Raw genomic sequence first — 18,538 nt, forward strand, 5'->3', positions numbered from 1 at the left:
CAGGAACCTGATAGCTGTTGTCAACAGTCACAGACGCAGTTCAGCGCTGAGCTGGTCCAGGAGCCTGATAGCTGTTGTCAACAGTCACAGATGCAGTTCAGCGCTGAGCTGGTCCAGGAGCCTGATAGCTGTTGTCAACAGTCACACATGCAGTTCAGCGCTGAGCTGGTCCAGGAGCCTGATAGCTGTTGTCAACAGTCACAGAGCCAGTTCAGCGCTGAGCTGGTCCAGGAGCCTGATAGCTGTTGTCAACAGTCACAGAGTCAGTTCAGCGCTGAGCTGGTCCAGGAGCCTGATAGCTGTTGTCAACAGTCACAGAGTCAGTTCAGCGCTGAGCTGGTCCAGGAGCCTGATAGCTGTTGTCAACAGTCACAGAGTCAGTTCAGCGCTGAGCTGGTCCAGGAACCTGATAGCTGTTGTCAACAGTCACAGAGTCAGTTCAGCGCTGAGCTGGTCCAGGAACCTGATAGCTGTTGTCAACAGTCACAGACGCAGTTCAGTGCTGAGCTGGTCCAGGAGCCTGATAGCTGTTGTCAACAGTCACAGAGTCAGTTCAGCGCTGAGCTGGTCCAGGAGCCTGATAGCTGTTGTCAACAGTCACAGACGCAGTTCAGCGCTGAGCTGGTCCAGGAACCTGATAGCTGTTGTCAACAGTCACAGAGTCAGTTCAGTGCTGAGCTGGTCCAGGAGCCTGATAGCTGTTGTCAACAGTCACAGAGCCAGTTCAGCGCTGAGCTGGTCCAGGAACCTGATAGCTGTTGTCAACAGTCACAGAGTCAGTTCAGCGCTGAGCTGGTCCAGGAGCCTGATAGCTGTTGTCAACAGTCACAGAGTCAGTTCAGCGCTGAGCTGGTCCAGGAACCTGATAGCTGTTGTCAACAGTCACAGACGCAGTTCAGTGCTGAGCTGGTCCAGGAGCCTGATAGCTGTTGTCAACAGTCACAGAGTCAGTTCAGCGCTGAGCTGGTCCAGGAACCTGATAGCTGTTGTCAACAGTCACAGACACAGTTCAGCGCTGAGCTGGTCCAGGAGCCTGATAGCTGTTGTCAACAGTCACAGACGCAGTTCAGTGCTGAGCTAGTCCAGGAGTCTGATAGCTGTTGTCAACAGTCACAGACGCAGTTCAGCGCTGAGCTGGTCCAGGAACCTGATAGCTGTTGTCAACAGTCACAGAGTCAGTTCAGCGCTGAGCTGGTCCAGGAACCTGATAGCTGTTGTCAACAGTCACAGAGTCAGTTCAGCGCTGATGCAAGTCCCTCCAAATGAATAGTACACAACTATACAAAGATTTGCATGGTGTTCTATGTGTCTGGAAGTTAGAGAATTGACTCACAATGATGCAAAGAGCTTTCAAGAGAAGGATTTGATCAGAATACCTTGATGATTGGATGGAATTGGAATAGAGACCCCTGAAGTTAGATTGGTCACTGTGGAGGTTGCTGTGTCTGAAGGAAAAGACTCTGAACTAAGGCCTGGATTATGAGGAGAATATTTGATTGTCACAAAAGATTGAGCTAATTTAATACCCAAGGCCACAATCATACAGAAAAAAATCAAATACTAAAATTAAATGGAGTATATTTAGATTCTTTTTATCATTTTGCTTTAAATCCAAGATTTCTAAGGCTCATGTCCCATTTAGCTTCATGCTGGCCTATTCTGATCTGATATCTTGTTACACTTCCCTAAACCCATTTGCCACTGTTATGATACGTGGGTTTTGACCCAAAGAAAAAAAATGGCTGGATTCACTTTGCACTTTCATGCAAGTGTGTTTATTCGGTGCGTCAAAAAAAAAACTTACAAAAAAGTTTTCAAAATAGGAAGTATTGAGGTGGCCAAGAGTTCTGAGAACAAGTTACATAGATTCGGTTTATATTCCCTTGAGCACAGAAGATTAACAAGTGACTAAGTTGTTGCAGTTTCACATGCTAATCACTGGAATCCCGAAGCAGAAATGAATATAGCTTCAAACAACTTTGCTAGTTTCAAATATCTTCTTCTTCTTCTTAAGCCCATCATCCCCTCTAAAGCATAGGCAGCTCGACAGTCCTCTGACCTGGACCACTCTTTTAAGTTGTCCCCAGATGCAGCCCACCTTCGAAGATCCTTCCTCTCCCAGGTGTTTGGAGTATCTGTGCGCATTCCTGTAGCTCTAGGTTTTTAAATGATGTGTTTGCTAGCCCTGTGCACAACCCTATTCCTTTCACAGCTGGGCTGTGGACCTCCATGGCAGAGTTAGTTTCAAATGCGAACCCATCTTTTTTCTTCCAGCCCAACTCGGATCCAAAGCCTGGAGACATGATTACGATACTGAGGCCCAGGTTTAACCAGTGGGCAATCTATGTTGGAGATGGGGATATCATATATCTAGATTCAGGTAAAAGTTTCTAACTTTCTCTACTTATACTTATCATATTTTACAGTGAATTCCGGTTAACTGGGACACACCAGGACAAATACATTTTGGCCCAATTAAGCAACTGCCACAATTAGCTGAAGTTTCACTGAAATAGTTAAAAAGGTATTAAAAAATAAACTACCATTTAACTAGGTAACAAATTATGTATTTAAATAAAATATGGAACAATTAGAACACTGCTTATACTACGACAGTACTATAGAACTGTGTATTAGTTCCTAATAGTTATTGACAGAGGAATTCACCAGTGTACGCTGATGTGTTTTTTGATTAACTGTAAATGAAGAAATCAACACAGACACCTTATACTAGCTAGACTACCTTCATAAAATTCCTTCAACAATTACATCCTCCAAATCTTCATTTCATTGTAACATTCAAGATTATTCTTGTTACCTTCAAATTCTTCGTAGTCCCCAACTTGTTGAAGTAGAGAAATTGTTTCATTTTCACTTCTGGCTGTTTCTGGCATCTCCAAGCCTGAGTGCTTGAAACCGCATTGAGCAATATAATTCACAATCACTTTACTGCTTATTTCTTGCAAATGTTATAACCAGCAACAATGGAGATGAACTTGAGTCGAGTTCTTATAAAATAAACATTTATTAACCTCTACTCAAAAACATGGAAGAGTAAACGAACAATTAACTTAAAACAGATAGTAACAGCATTATACGTCTTTTGTGATCAAACAGTCAAACTTAAAGACAATTCTTAACAGATCTTATTAAAGCACTTAAATCTTAAGGTGGTAATTTAATAAGTCCAAACAATTCCTGAAAATAGTCGAGAGGAGAGACTTTCCAAACCAGTTTTTGAACAGTCCCCGAAGGAAAGACATCACTGCTGATGCAGCTCCCAGCCGAAATGCCTTGTCCAAAATTATGACGCAGAATACGATTTCTCAACGTAACTGACCTTTCAACAAAGTGATCATCGCACAACCCTCACCGTTTACGGTTAACAAAACATGGAGGGGTCTTCTCCTATCATTTTGAATTTCCCCTCCCCCTTCTACTTTCAAATCTCTTAGTATCTTTCCTTTCAGTTAGTCCTGACGAAGGGTCTCGGCCCAAAACGTCGACAGGGCTTCTCCCGATAGATGCTGCCTGGCCTGTTGTGTTCCACCAGCATTTTGTGTGTTGCTTGAATTTCCAGCATCTGCAGATTTCCCAGTGATCACACAACCCTTACCGTTTTAGGGTTAACAAAACATGCGTGCCACGTACGAATGATTCCAAATGTCAGTCACACCCGTGATGCGCTGAATGCCACTGGTTAACCCCAAATCCTTTCAGGGTTTGTTCAGAGCTGGAGATCCTTCACGCTCACTCTTTCTTCTTCTCCGATGGCATAACAACCAACGGTAGTTTGCAAAACGAACTACGCAACAACTGCGGTTTCCTTTTTATACTAGTTGAAACATGCCATCATGTGACATCACATCACCCCACTATCACAGGATATGTAACACAAACTATAAGTGACAGAAATCATTGCTTTTTGAACACAAACACATGCAACTATTGCTATTTAAAAACTTCACTCTAAGCACAGTGTAGTGTTTAACAGCCACAGAAGTATACACAAATGATGATAGTTCAAAATTGTTCAGCAAGTCTCCTATTGCAATTAAGTGGCATAATAACCTAAATAAATGAAGGGAATCCCAGCTATTTTCTCAAATAGTTTTTGTTCTTTATGAGTTTCCCCAAATAAGTGGGTGCCCTGATTAATTGATTGTCGAATCATTGTAGATTGAAGACTTCTTTGCCCACTTTCTATTCCATCCACGTTGAGGATTCTATCTGACTCAGTAAAAAAAAATTAACATCTACCGTAGATTCCGGACTACAGAGCGCACCTGATTAAAAGCCGCTGGCTCTAATTTTAGAAATAAAATCAATTTTTTACTTGTAAAGGCCGCACCGGATTTTAGGCCGCACCGGATTTTCGGCCGCAGGTGTCCCACGTTGTAATATGAGATATTTACACAGAAAGATATTACACGTGAGGATTTTTTAACTTTTAATTAAATCCATATGGTAACAAAAACAAATACATATTGCAAATGCTTTTTTTTCGAACTGTGCCCGTAACGCGGCTACTTTTAAATATACGTTGCGTATACTTCTTTACTGAACAACATTCCAATATCTCCTAACGACTGGTAAAAAATATATATACTGCAGCCTACCAGGAAAAGTTATTGATCGCCTTTAACTTAAAAGCAGCGTTTTCGCTCCGCCGCTCCCCCCCCGCCGTCCCGTTTATCGCAAACCGGTATCCCACAAGACGCGGCGAAACCGGGTGTGACGTCATAGCATCCCGCGATGTAGTACAGAAAACAAATATAGTTAAAACTCTTCTAACTTTAACTAGAAAATGAATTACTAAGCGAAAATATTATAAACTAAATAACTGCCATAAAGGCAGCACAATGCTTTTCTTCGAGTGTTTCCCATGTTGATGAGGGTGAGTACAAATGACTGATTTACAATAATTTAATTGTGAAAGTGCACTTGATTTATCGTACAATTTCATTGGACCTCTGTGAACTACTCATCAATTTTATTGGTCTACTGTTACGAGGCAAAATGTTTTCGGCGGCATGAAAAAAAATAATACTTTAGCCGCTCCGTTTTAAAGGCCGCAGAGTTCAAAGCTGTTCAAAATGTGGGAAAAAAGTAGCGGCTTAAAATCCGGAATCTACGGTAATCTAGATGGATCGACTGCTATTGCAGGTCGTGTGGTTGTGAGGAATCCTCTTGTTGAGGTAGCTGCAAGTGATCTCTGGTGCGTCAACAACAAACTGGACAGCAGCATGAAACCGTTATGTGCTGAAGAGATAATAAGAAATGCTAAAGCAAAGCTTGGACAAGAAATAAAATCCAGTGAAGAAGAGTTTATCAGGCATATTCGGTGTGTTAAAAGGGTGAGTAGAATGCTTTATCACTGTTGGAGCCCCTCAGTCCCGATGCTGTCAGGCCTGCTCCCGCTGACACCTTTCAGTGCACACATGCCAGTCTCCAGGCAGCTGACAGGATTCACCCCCCCCCCACTCCTTCCAGACTAATCACCTGCAGCCTATTTAAACCCAGTTCTCATCCACTGGCCTTGTTCATTCATTGAACCAGCCAGCCTCAACCAGTTGCTTCTAGCCTTCACTCTCCCTACCTAAAGTTTACCATGTTGTCTGTTGTGTTTAGATTCTGTTCTCTCTTGTTTCATGGCCCCTTGTGGCATGATTTTATTTTGTGGTCTATTATTAAAGTTATCATTTACTGCTAAATCATCCCCACTGTCCTGCTTTTGGGTCAACCCTCATCTATATTTCCCTGGTAGATGAGGATTTTGACCAGAGCTGTTGACAACTCCTCCCACAACTGCCCATTCCACCCCATTGCCCATTCCTGGTAGATGATGCCTGACCCACTCAGCTCCTTCAGTAGATTGTTGCTCCATTTTTCAACATCTGTAGTCTTGTGTTCCATCTCATCTACATTTACTCATCCAGCCATCATGTGACCTCCCAAATCAGAGTACACATTCTCCCCATGTCAGAATCACAATCAGGGTTATTATCAGTGGCATTGACTGTTAAACTGTTGTTTAGTGAAAGTAGCACAGTGCAAGGCATAAAAATTACTTTCAGCTACAAATAAGTCAATAGAGCAAAAGAAGAATGGTGAGGTTGTATTCATGGACCACTCAGGAATCTGATGGAGAAGGGGAAGAGGCTGTTCTTGAATCATTGAGTATGTGTCTTCAGGCTCCTGTACCTGGTGGTAGTGATGAGAAGAAGGCATGTCCTCAATGGTGAGGGTCCTTAATGATGGATGTTACCGTTTGAAGATGCCCTTGAGAAGGATTGTGCTTGTGGAACTGGTCGAGTCTACAACCCTATGCAGCCTCCATTAATCCTGCATCTTGGAACCTCCTTACCAGGTGGTGATGTAACCAGTCAAACCGTTTTCTACCATATACTGTATCTGTAGAGAGATGTTAGAGTCTTTGGTGACATACCAAATCTCCTCAAACTCCTAATGGAGTAGAACCACTGGCGTGCTTCTTTATGTAGGGCCCATGCTAGGTCCTCTGAGATGTTGACACTCAGGAACACGAAGCTGCCCATCTTTTCCACTGCTGACTCCTCAATGAAGACTATGTTCCCTCAAATTCCCCTTTCTGAAATCAACAATTAATTTCCTGATCTTACTGAAGTTGAGTCCAGGGTTGTTGTTCCAACATGAATCAACCAGTCAATCTATCTTTCTCCTGTATATCTTCTCATCACCATCTGAGGTTCTGCCAAAAACAGTGGTGTCATCAGTGAATTTATAGATGGTGTTTCAGCTGTGTCTGACCACACCGTCATGAATGTAGACAGAGTAGAGCAGTGGGCTAAGCATACATCCTTGATGTGTGCCTGCGCTATTAGTGGAGAAGATGTTATTACAAATTCCAGCGACTAGTCTCCTGATGACAAAATCAAGATTCTAGTGCCAAGGAGGTACAGAGACCCAGGTTTTGCAGCTTGTTCATTAGTACTGAGTGGATGAATATGTTGAACGTCGAGCTGCAGTCGATAAACAGCTGCCTGTTGTATCTATTGCTGTTGTAAGTTACCCCAGCTCTCCTATGTCTTACATTCGATTAATTTCTGGAGTCACAAAACATGACAGTGTTGATGAGGTTTTAAATAAACCCAAGGTGCCTACCTATCTGTTGAAGCGCAGCAAGACGTTCAAGGTAAAACAAAAGGTAGAAAACAGACAAGTTCATGGATTCATAAACAGTGAGTACAGGTTGATAATAATAATAAATCAAAAAAAGAAACAATGGCTGGCTACATCAGAATAATAGAGATATTCAATTCCAAGGTTGAGTGGAGCCTATCTGTAATGTCAGTGGTCTCAGTAGCCAAGAAGAATGGGTGTGTAAGGATCTGTGCTGATTTTCAGGTCACCATCAACTGCTGAAAGTAGATTAATACCCTCTCCCCAGGATACAGGAATCCTCTGCAAACCATTACAGAGTCAGAGACATAGAAAAGTACTGCACAAAAACATGCCCTTTGGCCCATCTGATCAATGCCGAAACATTTAAACTACCTATTTCCGTCAACCTGCACCAGGACCACAGCCCTCAATACCCCTACTATCCATGTACCCATCCAAACTTCTCTTAAATATTGAAATCAAGCAAACATGCGCCTCTTACATTTGGACCACATTCTCACAACCCTCTGATTGATGAAGGTTCCCCTTAAACCTTCACTTTTCACCCTTAACCCATGACCTCTAATTGTTATCCTGCTTCCATTTAACCAATCTATATTCCTCATATTTTTGTATAGCTCTGTTAAATCTCCTGTCAATATTCCATGTTCCAAGGAATAAAGTCCTACACTATTCAATTTTTCCTTATAACTCATGTCCTCCAGACCTGGCAACATCCTTTTAAATTTTCTCTCTATTCTTTCAATTTTATTTTCATCTTTCCTGAAGGTAGGTAGGGTGGATGGAAACACTTCAGTAAAATGGATTTAGCTGAGGCTTAGCTACAGATTGAGATGGACAAAAAAATCCAAAGTGCTTCTTACCATAAGCATTCACAAGAGCTTTATTGCGAGATTAGGCTTATTTTTAGAGTTGATATGCACCTGCATATTGGCAGGTGTGACAAAGCTGCCCAGGCACTCGGTGTTACTGCATGATACCATTGTCACTAGTAAGGAACAGCTCTGAAATCTCAAGACAGTATTAAAATCAGCCATGATCTTATTGAATGTCGGGGCAGGCTCGAAGAGGCTGGATGGCCTACTCCTGCTCCTATTTCTTGTGTTCTTATATAAAATGAGTGGAAAATTATGGGCTCAGAGCACAGTGCAGGAAGTCTGAATTCTTTAAACCAAGAATCACTTACTGTGGTCACACTATTGACGAGCAAGGATTATGTAAGAGTGCTGAGGAAAATCAAGCAGTGGTGACGCCACAAGATCAAAGGATGTGTCACAGTTGTGGTCCTTTTTAGAATTTGCTAATTACTACAACACGTTCCTGCCAAAAATAGCTACTGTACTCCACCCCTTAAACTCAGTACTACACATTGGGAAGAAATGGCAATGGACAAAGCAATGTAAAGTGGCTTTCCAACAGGCAAAGGAAATGGTGATGGCAGACGCTGTTCTCACACATCATGATCTGCATCGTCCAGTGAAGCTTGCCTGTGACGCCTTGCCTTATTCTATAGTTGCAGTCATGTTATGAGAGATAAAAGTGAATGCTCCACAGTCTGCTGCTCCTTTACCGCTGCAGAGAGAAATTACTCACAGATTGGTAGAGGGGCCTTGAGTCTGGTTTGGGGTGTTAAAGCATTTCAACCAGTACTTGCATGGAAGACTTACCCTCACTACTCATCATCAGTCACTACTGCCTATTCTCAATCCATAGAAGGTTGACCCACTAACAGCAGTAGCACAAATGCAGAGCTGGGCTCTGTTTCTTGGAGGACACAATTACAAGATCGAATTCAAGAGGAGGACTAATCATGGAAATGCTGATGGACTGTCCCGTTTACCCTTGGAAAAAGGAATACCTGAAATATTTACAAAAGAGGACATTCCTCTTGACATAGTCTCCCTGATGCAAATCAAAAGTCTCCTGGTTATGTCAGAGAGGATCCAAAGGGAAACCAGAAAAGACTCCATATGGGAGGTCTACATGGCAATCCAAACTGGTTGCAATGTGCAGCAGAAACTCTAATTTACCCGCGCCTGGATGAATTTGCCCTCAACGGAGTTTGGCTTCAGTGAGGATTGAGAGCTGGTGTACCATTCAAGCTGAGACCTGAAGTGTTGAAGGTGTTACATGTCAGTCATTTAGGAGTGGTCAATTCAAACTTGTCTGCTGGCGTGGGATAGGTCAATAGATTGAGAAGGACAAAAGAATCCGGTTTCTCCCATAAACATTCACAAAGAGCTTTATTGCTATATTAGGCTTATTTTTAGAGTTGATATGCACCTGCATATTGGCAGGTGTGACAAAGCTGCCTAGGTACTCGGTGTTACTGCATGATATCATTGTTACTAGTAAGGAACATCTCTGAAATCTCAAGACAGTAGTAAAATGATTGGAAGGTTATGGGCTCAGAGCACAATGTAAAAAGTCAATTTTATATATACATAAAATACATACATACATAAACACACACACACACATACAACATAAGAGATAGGAGAAGAGTTAGGCCATTCATCCCATTGAGTTTGCTCCACCATTCCATCATGGCTGATCCCAGATCCCACTTTTCGCCATATCCTTTCATGCCCTGACCGATATACACAAGGACTTGTCCTCCACCGCAGTCTGTGGCAGAGCATTTCAGATTTACTACTCTCTGGCTAAAAAAAATTCTTCCTTACCTCTGTTCTAAAGTGTCACCCCTCAATTTTGAGGCTGTGCCCTCTAGTTCTGGATCCCCCCCCCCCCACCATAGGAAACATCCTCTACACATCCACATTCACTCTATCGAGTTCTTTCAACATTCGGTAGGTTTCAATGAGATCCCTCCCCACATTCTTCTAAATTCCAGTGAGTATAGGCCCAAAGCTGTCAAACACTCCTCATATGTTAACTCCTTCATTCCTAGAATCATCCTCATGAACATCCTCTGGACTCTCTCCAATGACAACACATCCTTTCTGAGATATGGGTCCCAAAACTGTTGACAATACTCCAAGTTGGCCTGACTAGTGTCTTATAAAGCCTCAGCATTATCTCCTTGCTTTTATATTCTGCCCCCCTTGAAACAAATCCCAACATTGCATTTGCCTTCTTTATCACAGACTCAACCTGTATATTAGCCTTCTGGGAGTCTTTCACAAGGTCACCTGTCCTTCTGCACTTCTGATGTTTGTATCTTCTCCCCATTTAGATAATAGTTTGCAGTATTTTTCCTTTTCCCAAAATGTATTAGCATACATTCCCCAGCACTGTATTCTATCTGCCACTTTTTTGCCCATTCTTCCACTTGTTTAAGTCCTGCTGCAATCGCATTGCTTCCTCAGCACTACCTACCCACCACCTATCTTCGTATCATCTGCAAATTTTGCCACAAAGCGATTAATATCATTATCCAAATCACTGACAGACAATGTGAAAAGTAGCGGTCCCAATACTGATTCCTGAGGAACACAACTAGTCAGCAGCAGCCAACCAGAGAAGCCTCTTTTATTCCCACTCACTGCCTCCTGCCTGTCAGCCATTTTGCTATACACGCCAGTATCTTTCCTGTAAAACCATAGGATTTTATCTTGTTAAGCAGCCTCATGTGAGGCACTTTACCAAATGCTTTCTGAAAATCCAAGTAAATAACACCCACTGCCTCTCCTTCGTCCACCCTGCTTGTTACTTCCTCAAAGAACTCTAACAGGTTTGTCAGGCAAGATTTCCCTTTTTGCAGAAACCATGCTGACTTTGACTTAGTATCTTCAAGTACCTCGACACCTTATTTTCCAGTGGGCTAATATCAATTCTCACCTCTCTTTTACTCTTTATATAATTGAAAAAACTTTTGGTATCCTGCTTTATAATATTGGATGGTCTGCCCCCATATTTCATCATTTCCCTTCTTATAGCTTTTTTAGTTGCCTTTTGTTGGATTTTAAAATCTTCCCAATCATCCAACTTCTCACTCACTTTTGTTACTTTATATGCCTTTTCCTTGGCTTTTATGCAGTCCTTAATTTCCCTTGTCAGCCATGGTTGCCTACCCGTCATTTGAGAGCTTCATCCTCTCTGCGCCTGTGAACTACTCTCAGAAACTTCAGCTCTGCTGTTACCCTACCAGTATCCTCCTCCAATCCACCTGGGCAAGCTCCTCTCTCATGTCTCTGTAATTCCCTTTATTCCATTGCGATACTGATACATGTGACTTATGCACTATCAATTCAATCATATTATGATCACTGCCTCCAAAGCGTTGCTTTACGTTAAGCTCCCTAATAAGATCTGGGTTATTACACAACACCCAATCTAAGACAGCCTTTTCCCTAGTAGGATCAAGCACAAGCAGCTCTAAAAAGCCACCTCATAGGCATTTAACAAACTCCCTCTCTTGAGATCTGACACCAACATGATTTTCCCAATCCCCTTGCATACTGAGGTCCCCCGTTATATTTGTGACATTACCCTTATTACATGGCTTTTCCAGTTCCCTTTGCAATCTCAACCCCACATCTTGGCTACTATTTGGAGCCCTATATATGATTCCCATAATTCTTTTTACCCTTGCAGTTTCTTAACTCCAACCACAAAGATTCAACATTCTCTGACTCTATGTCACCTCTTTCTAAAGATGTAATTCCATCTCTCACCAATAGAGCTACACCACCTGTACCATAGTCATAGAGTACTGCTGCACAGAAACAGGCCCTTCAGCCCATCATCCATGCTGAACTCTTATTCCATGGATCTTCCTTCCTCATCCATGCACTTGTCCAAGCTCCTCTGAAATTGAACCCGCAACCACCACTTTGGTTTCACACTCTCACCAGTCTCTAAGTGAAGAATTTTCCCTCCCCCTTGAGAGCTCGCATGCACCACTTGCTCCGGCAGCTCATTCCCACTCTCACCATCCCCAGAGTGAAGAAGTTTCTCCTCGTGTTCCCCTTAAACCTCTCATCTTTTACCCTTAACCTATGACCTCTAGTTCTAGTCTCACCCAACCTCAGGGGAAAAAGCCTGCTTACACTTACCATTGCCTATCTGTTCTCCTCTTAATTTTGTGTACCTCTATCAAATCTCCCCTCATTCTCCAACGCTCCAGGGAATAAAGTCCTAACTTTTTCAATCTTTCCCTATAACTCAGGTCCTCAAGTCCTGGTAACATTTTTATCTTGTGATTAAGTTCCTTCACTTGAGACAGTGCTTTCAATATAAAGCACATCCTTCGATGTTAAGCTCCTATGACCTTCCTTCAGCCACAACTCAGCGATGCCCACAAAGTCATACCAGCCAATCTCTAATTGCACCACAAGTTCGTCCACCCTATTCCAAGTGCTATGCACATTTAAATACAGCACCTTCAGTCTTGCATTCTTCAACCTTTTGAATTCTGCCTCTTTGGTACTGACCAAAAGTCCTTGGTTGGTTGGATGGATGTGGACAGTACTTGTCAAAGTGGAGCAGTGAGTTTGTAAATTTGATGGGAGTAAAGGTGTTGAGAATGGGGAGGGTGGAGCACACTGGGAGGGATGTGGGACAGGTGGCAGAGAAGGAGTGCCGGGTCAGGGGTGGCACAGGTGCAGACACACCCAGCCCTGATACACCAGGCAAGGTCATTTGATTCCAAACAATTAGTTTATTGTTCATTACAGAATGTATCACTGGTGTTTCCCACTCTCTTCCTTCTCCCTTCCCCTTTTCCCAACTTTGATTCTCCTCTCCCAATGGCCACCCATTTTAATTCTCCTTCGCACTCCCATTCCAACATGTCAATTCATGGCCTCCTTTACTGTCACAATGAGGCTACACTCAGGTTGGAGGAGCAACACATTATATTCCATCTGTATAGCCTCCAACCTGATGGCATGAACATCGATTTCTCTAACTTCCGGTAATTCACTCTTCCCTCCTCCCAATTTCACTTATCACTTTGTGATTCTTCCTACCCTCCCCCTACCTTCTAACACTGACTTCTCAACATTTTTTCTCCAGTATTGATGGTGGGTCGCAGCCCGAAACATCGACTACACTCTTTTCCATAGATGCATCATGGCCTGCTGAGTTCCTCCAGCATTTTGTTTGTGTTCCCCTCTCCCTGCTCCCTTCCCACTCTCAGTCACAATACAGACCCATATCAGAATCAGGTTTATCATCCCTCACATATGTCATGACATTTGTTTTTATCCAGCAGAAGTACACTGCAGTACATACAATTACTACAGTACTGTACAAGAGCCTTAAGCAACCAAGCTATTTATTAGTGTCTAAGGCTATTGCAGAGCACTGTGTATGTACACAAGTTGAATTACAAAACATAACACCTGCTCTTCTTGGGCACCGGTGTGTCTGTGGGTAGAAATTCTGACTGTTGCAGTGAGTTGAAGTACACCTTGAACACTCCAGCCCAGGTCAGCAGACTTCCAGTAGCCTGACAAGTACACCATCATGGCATGGTCAGGCATTGGTCAGACTGCACTCGGAATATAGTGAGCAGTTTTAAGAGAGGATGGGGTGGAATTGGAGAGGGTCCAGAGGATGAGAAAAATCCAGGGAATGAAAGAGTTAATGTTTAAGGAGCATAGATGGCTGGAGTTCATGGCTGCACTTCCCACTTGCAAACTGCCCCAAACAATTCAAAAAGCTCTCTGCCTTAACTGGGAAGGGTCTGTACATGATAAAACACGGAGTTATGTGGGGGTCAGTACTCTACATGTTTGGCAGTGAGAAATGTACCACTGGGGTGAGCCTTGGGGAAGAGAGATTAGACAAGACAACCTTGATTGTTGCATGGAATTGGAATGCAAACCAGGGCAAAATCATCAAATACACACCAGACACTGCGGAGATTTGTGTGGCTGACAGAACTCCCTCTGAACTGAGGTGATGTCAGGGTTATCATGAGAACATTCATTTCTGCTACCCACGTCTTATTCATAGAATCATAGAAACATAGAAAACCTATGGTACAATACAGGTCCTTCGGCCCACAAAGCTGTGCCAAACATGTCCTTACCTTAGAACTACCTAGGCTTACCCATAGCCCTCTATTTTTCTGAGCTCCATGTACCAAGGCATTCTGTAGATCCTGGACTAAGCCTTCTTCAGTTCCATTCTTTATTATATTTCAATAGATACATCACAGAACAGGAACTTCTGGCTCAAAGAGCCATGCCACCCCACAAACCACCTATTTAACCCTAGCCTAATTGCAGGACAAGTTACAATGACCAATTGAGCTACTAACCAGTCCAGGTTTGGACTGTGGGAGGTAACTGGAGCAACCCGGAGGAAGACCACGAGGTCACACGGAGAACCTTATGGAAAGCGGAATTATACTTTGAATTCCAATGTCCTGAGCTGTAACAGCATAGTGCTAACAGCAATGTTATCGTGGCAACCCCATTCTCCAGAGTCACAGGGCAGATTCCACCTTGAGATGTTGGTAATTGTGCAGATTTTCTAATTATAAATGTCTTTTCACAGGGACGTTCTTCCTCTTCCATCATGAACCCAGTCTTCGCTGTCATTGTTGCTGTGCTGGGGATCTTTGTGATATGGTATATCACAGGACTTTGTGATATGGTGCAACTCAAACTACCTGCGTCTCAGTATCACCAAGACCAAGGAGATGGTGGTGGACTTTAGGAGATCTCCTCAGACAGGATGAAGAGGTCAATACTCCCCAATGCCATTAGGCTTTACAATTCTACCGCCAGGACTTAAGAACTTTTTAAAAGCTATTATTAATGCTTTTTGAGATAGTGACTTGGATGCATATCTTATTTTTTACTGAGTTAAGTATTGTATGTAATTAGTTTTGCTACAACAAGTGTATGGGACATTGGAAAAAAAGTTGAATTTCCCCATGGGGATGAATAAAGTATCTATCTATCTATCTATCTATCTAGGCCTCATATGGAGCCAGTGATCATTAATGGAGAATGTGTGGAGCAGGTTAAGACCTACAAGTATCTGGGAGTACAGTTAGACGAGAAGCTAGACTAGACTGCCAACACAGATGCCTTGTGCAGGAAGGCACAGAGTCGACTGTACTTCCTTAGAAGGTTGGCGTAATTCAATGTCTGTAGTGAGATGCTGAAGATGTTCTATAGGTCAGTTGTGGAGAGCGCCCACTTCTTTGTGGTGGCGTGTTGGGGAGGAAGCATTAAGAAGAGGGATGCCTCACATCTTAATAAGCTGGTAAGGAAGGCAGGCTCCGTCGTGGGCAAAGTACTGGAGAATATAACATTGGTAGCAGAGTGAAGGGCGCTGAGTAAGCTACGGTCAATTATGGAAAACCCTGAACATCCTCTACATAGCACCATCCAGAGACAGAGAAGCAGTTTCAGCGACAGGTTGCTATTGATGCAATGCTCCTCAGACAGGATGAAGAGATAAATACTCCCCAATGCCATTCGGCTTTACAATTCAACCGCCAGGAGTAAGATATGTTAAAGTGCCGGGGTTAGGACTCAATGTATTTAAGTAAACTACTTAAGAACTTTTTAAAAGCTATTATTGATGCTTTTTGAGAGAGTGATTTAGATGCATATCATATTTTTACTGAGTTAAGTATTGGTTGTAATTAGTTTTGCTACAATAAGTGTATGGGACATTGGAAAAAAAATGTTGAATTTCCCCATGGGGATGAATAAAGAATCTATCTATCTATCTATCTACTGATGCAGAAATTCTAGATGTCTCTCTTTTATCTTTCATTTAAATGCTGTTCTTAGAATGACATTTCTGTTTTTGTTGAGTACCCAGGTGTTACGAACCCTGTAACTGGGTCACTTACCAATGTTATGAATGTACCACAGCTCTGAGGGGCCACCCCAGCCCCCTCCTTCCGGAGAATCGCAAGATCACTATTAATTCGGGTCTTGGACCCAGGAAATGAGAGACAATGCAACGTACTAGCGAGTGGGACGGATCAGTTAGAGTTGGAGAAATTAAGGTTGGAACATGAATTTAAAGTAAAGCAGCTGGAAGCAGCTGAGAGAGAGAAAGAGAAAGAAAGGGAGCAGGCGTTCCAACTAAAGGAGTTAGAGGTGAAACGGGATCATGAGCTCTAGCTAAAGGGGCTGGAAGCAGCTGAAAAAGAGAAGGAAAGGGCTGAGAGGGAGAGGGAGGCAGAGAAACAGAGGAAACATGACTTGGAGATGGAGAAGTTAAGGAAAGAGCGAAGAGTTCAAAGGCCAGACCGAGAGGAGAGGTTTAATGTTAGTCGGGAGTTAAGGGTAGTACCTCCATTCGAAGAGATGGATGTTGATAGTTATTTCTTACTTTTTGAAAAGGTGGCAGTGAATCAGAAGTGGCCCAAAGAGCAGTGGGTGGCGTTGTTACAAAGTGTGTTAAAAGGGAAGGCACAACGAGCATATGCGGCATTGTCCATCGAGGAGGGGGAAGCGGAGAATTATGCCAAAGTAAAGGAGGCCATTCTCCGGAGTTAGGAGCTAGTACCTGAAGCATATAGACAAAGGTTCAGAAATTTACGAAAAGGGTGGAATCAGACGTATACCGAGTTTGCCCATGAGAAGGGGGTGCTCTTGGACCGTTGGTGCACCGCAGAAACAGTGGGCGAGGATCATGGGCGTCTCAGGGAGTTATTTTTGATTGAGGACTTTAAAGGGTGTGTTCCGGAGGAGATCCGGATGTATTTGAATGAGAAGCCGTATAAGTCCATCTCAGAAATTGTTAGGTTCGCAGATGAATATGCCCTAGCCCACAAGACAAAGTTTCCCTCGAATAAAAGTACCCCGAGAGACCGTGGGAACGATCGAGAAAGTCCGCCGGCTGAGGCAGAGGTCCCGCCGGGAGCTAGTGGTAAGGTTGAGGGGGAAAGGCCAGGCGGCCCGAGATTTCCGGGCTTGACCTGTTTTAATAGTGGAAGGGGGGGACATATTGCATCTAGGTGCTTTGCTCCGAGAAAGGAGCCAGAAAAAGGGAAAGCAGCGGTCCCTATCGGGTGTGCAGTGGTAATCAGAAAATCGGCAAGAGGGTCCCGGGTAAGCAGAGAGCGCGAGGGGTCTGAGATTTATCCATCACACGAAACCGTGTTTTTGAGGGAGGGGGACCCACCAATTCCCGTACGGATTTGGAGAGACACGGGGGCGGAGCTATCATTGATTAGCGGTAACGTGTTAAAATTCGGACCTCAGACGGGAGAGGTAGCCCCGAGAGGAATAGGAAAATGGACAGAAATGGTGTCCTTACGTAAGGTCATTTTGGATTGTGAGCTGGTGTATGGATCAGTTGAAATAGGGGTGCCATCAGAATTCCCGAGAACCGACGTGGACGTCCTTCTTGGGAACGACTTAGCAGGGGGTAAGGTTTGGTCAGCCATGACTATGACCCGCCGACTGGTGCGTGTTGAGGCCCCGCCCCTAGCGTCCCCGAGCTATACCGCATGCGCGGTCACTCGCAGCCTGTCGAGAGCGGCAGCTAAGAACGGGAGCAGTTTAAAATTGGCCAGTTTCGATTTGGCCGAGACGTCTTTATCGACCCTGTGCCACGAGGGTGTAGAGGGTGGAAAGACGAAGAATAGTAAAGTGAAAGGGGGTAAGGGAGAGGAGATAGATCTGCCCTTAGTGAAGAGAAAGGTCCTAGAGCAGGGGTGGGCAAACTTTTTGACTTGTGGGCCACAAAGGGTTCTAAAATTTGACAGGGAGGCCGGACCAGGAGCAGATGGACGGAGTGTTTTGGTAATACACCTCATAAGAGAAAATAAAATATCATGGGATATGTAGAAAACATGTGCTTTAATTTCAATTGAAAATGAACAAATGCATTACAACAAAATATCTGTCTTTGAAGTCCCATGGTATTTAGCTATTTATTGAAATGACTTTTAAAACACTGAAAATTAAATGAATAAAATACAGCTTTTTTTAATAGTAACAGTTATTATTTTAAAGCACTGAAAATTCTGTTATCCTTCAAGATATTATCATCATCACTCTCCTCCTGACTGTCTTTATTTCAAAAACGGTAGGAGATGCAGGTCTACTTGTCCTGCTCCTTCTTATTCAATTGTCCCCTGTGCCAAAACTCAACAACGACCAGCACAAGGACAGAACAGTGACAGCGCGCCAGTATGCGGAGCACGTTATTTGATCTGGAGCGCATTTTTTATTTTGAGAACGTACGTGCACCTGCGCACTACTCATGTCCATCACTTAACAGAAATGACATGTAACATGTAAGGCTTATTGAAAAAAATATTTTCAAATGCATTTTTTACATAACACAACAAAGAAACTTATTTTTAATTTCAGTGGGAACAGTGTTGTTGGTCTCCCTTTTTAGCCAGCGCATCAAAGTCTGAATTTAGTTTTGTTGTGGCGATTCTCAGGATGGATCTGAGGTGTTGGTCAGTTAACTTGGA

At 43.2% G+C, this 18,538-nt stretch overlaps 1 protein-coding gene across 1 annotated transcript in view; it reads left to right on the forward strand.

Moving 5' to 3' along the window:
* rnaseh2c (ribonuclease H2, subunit C) overlaps positions 1-18,538 on the forward strand; it is a 201,276-nt gene that overhangs the window by 33,826 nt on the left and 148,912 nt on the right. The window lies entirely within an intron of this gene.

The sequence above is a fragment of the Hemitrygon akajei genome, chromosome 28 (genome assembly GCF_048418815.1).
Source record: "Hemitrygon akajei chromosome 28, sHemAka1.3, whole genome shotgun sequence".
NCBI lineage: Eukaryota > Metazoa > Chordata > Chondrichthyes > Myliobatiformes > Dasyatidae > Hemitrygon > Hemitrygon akajei.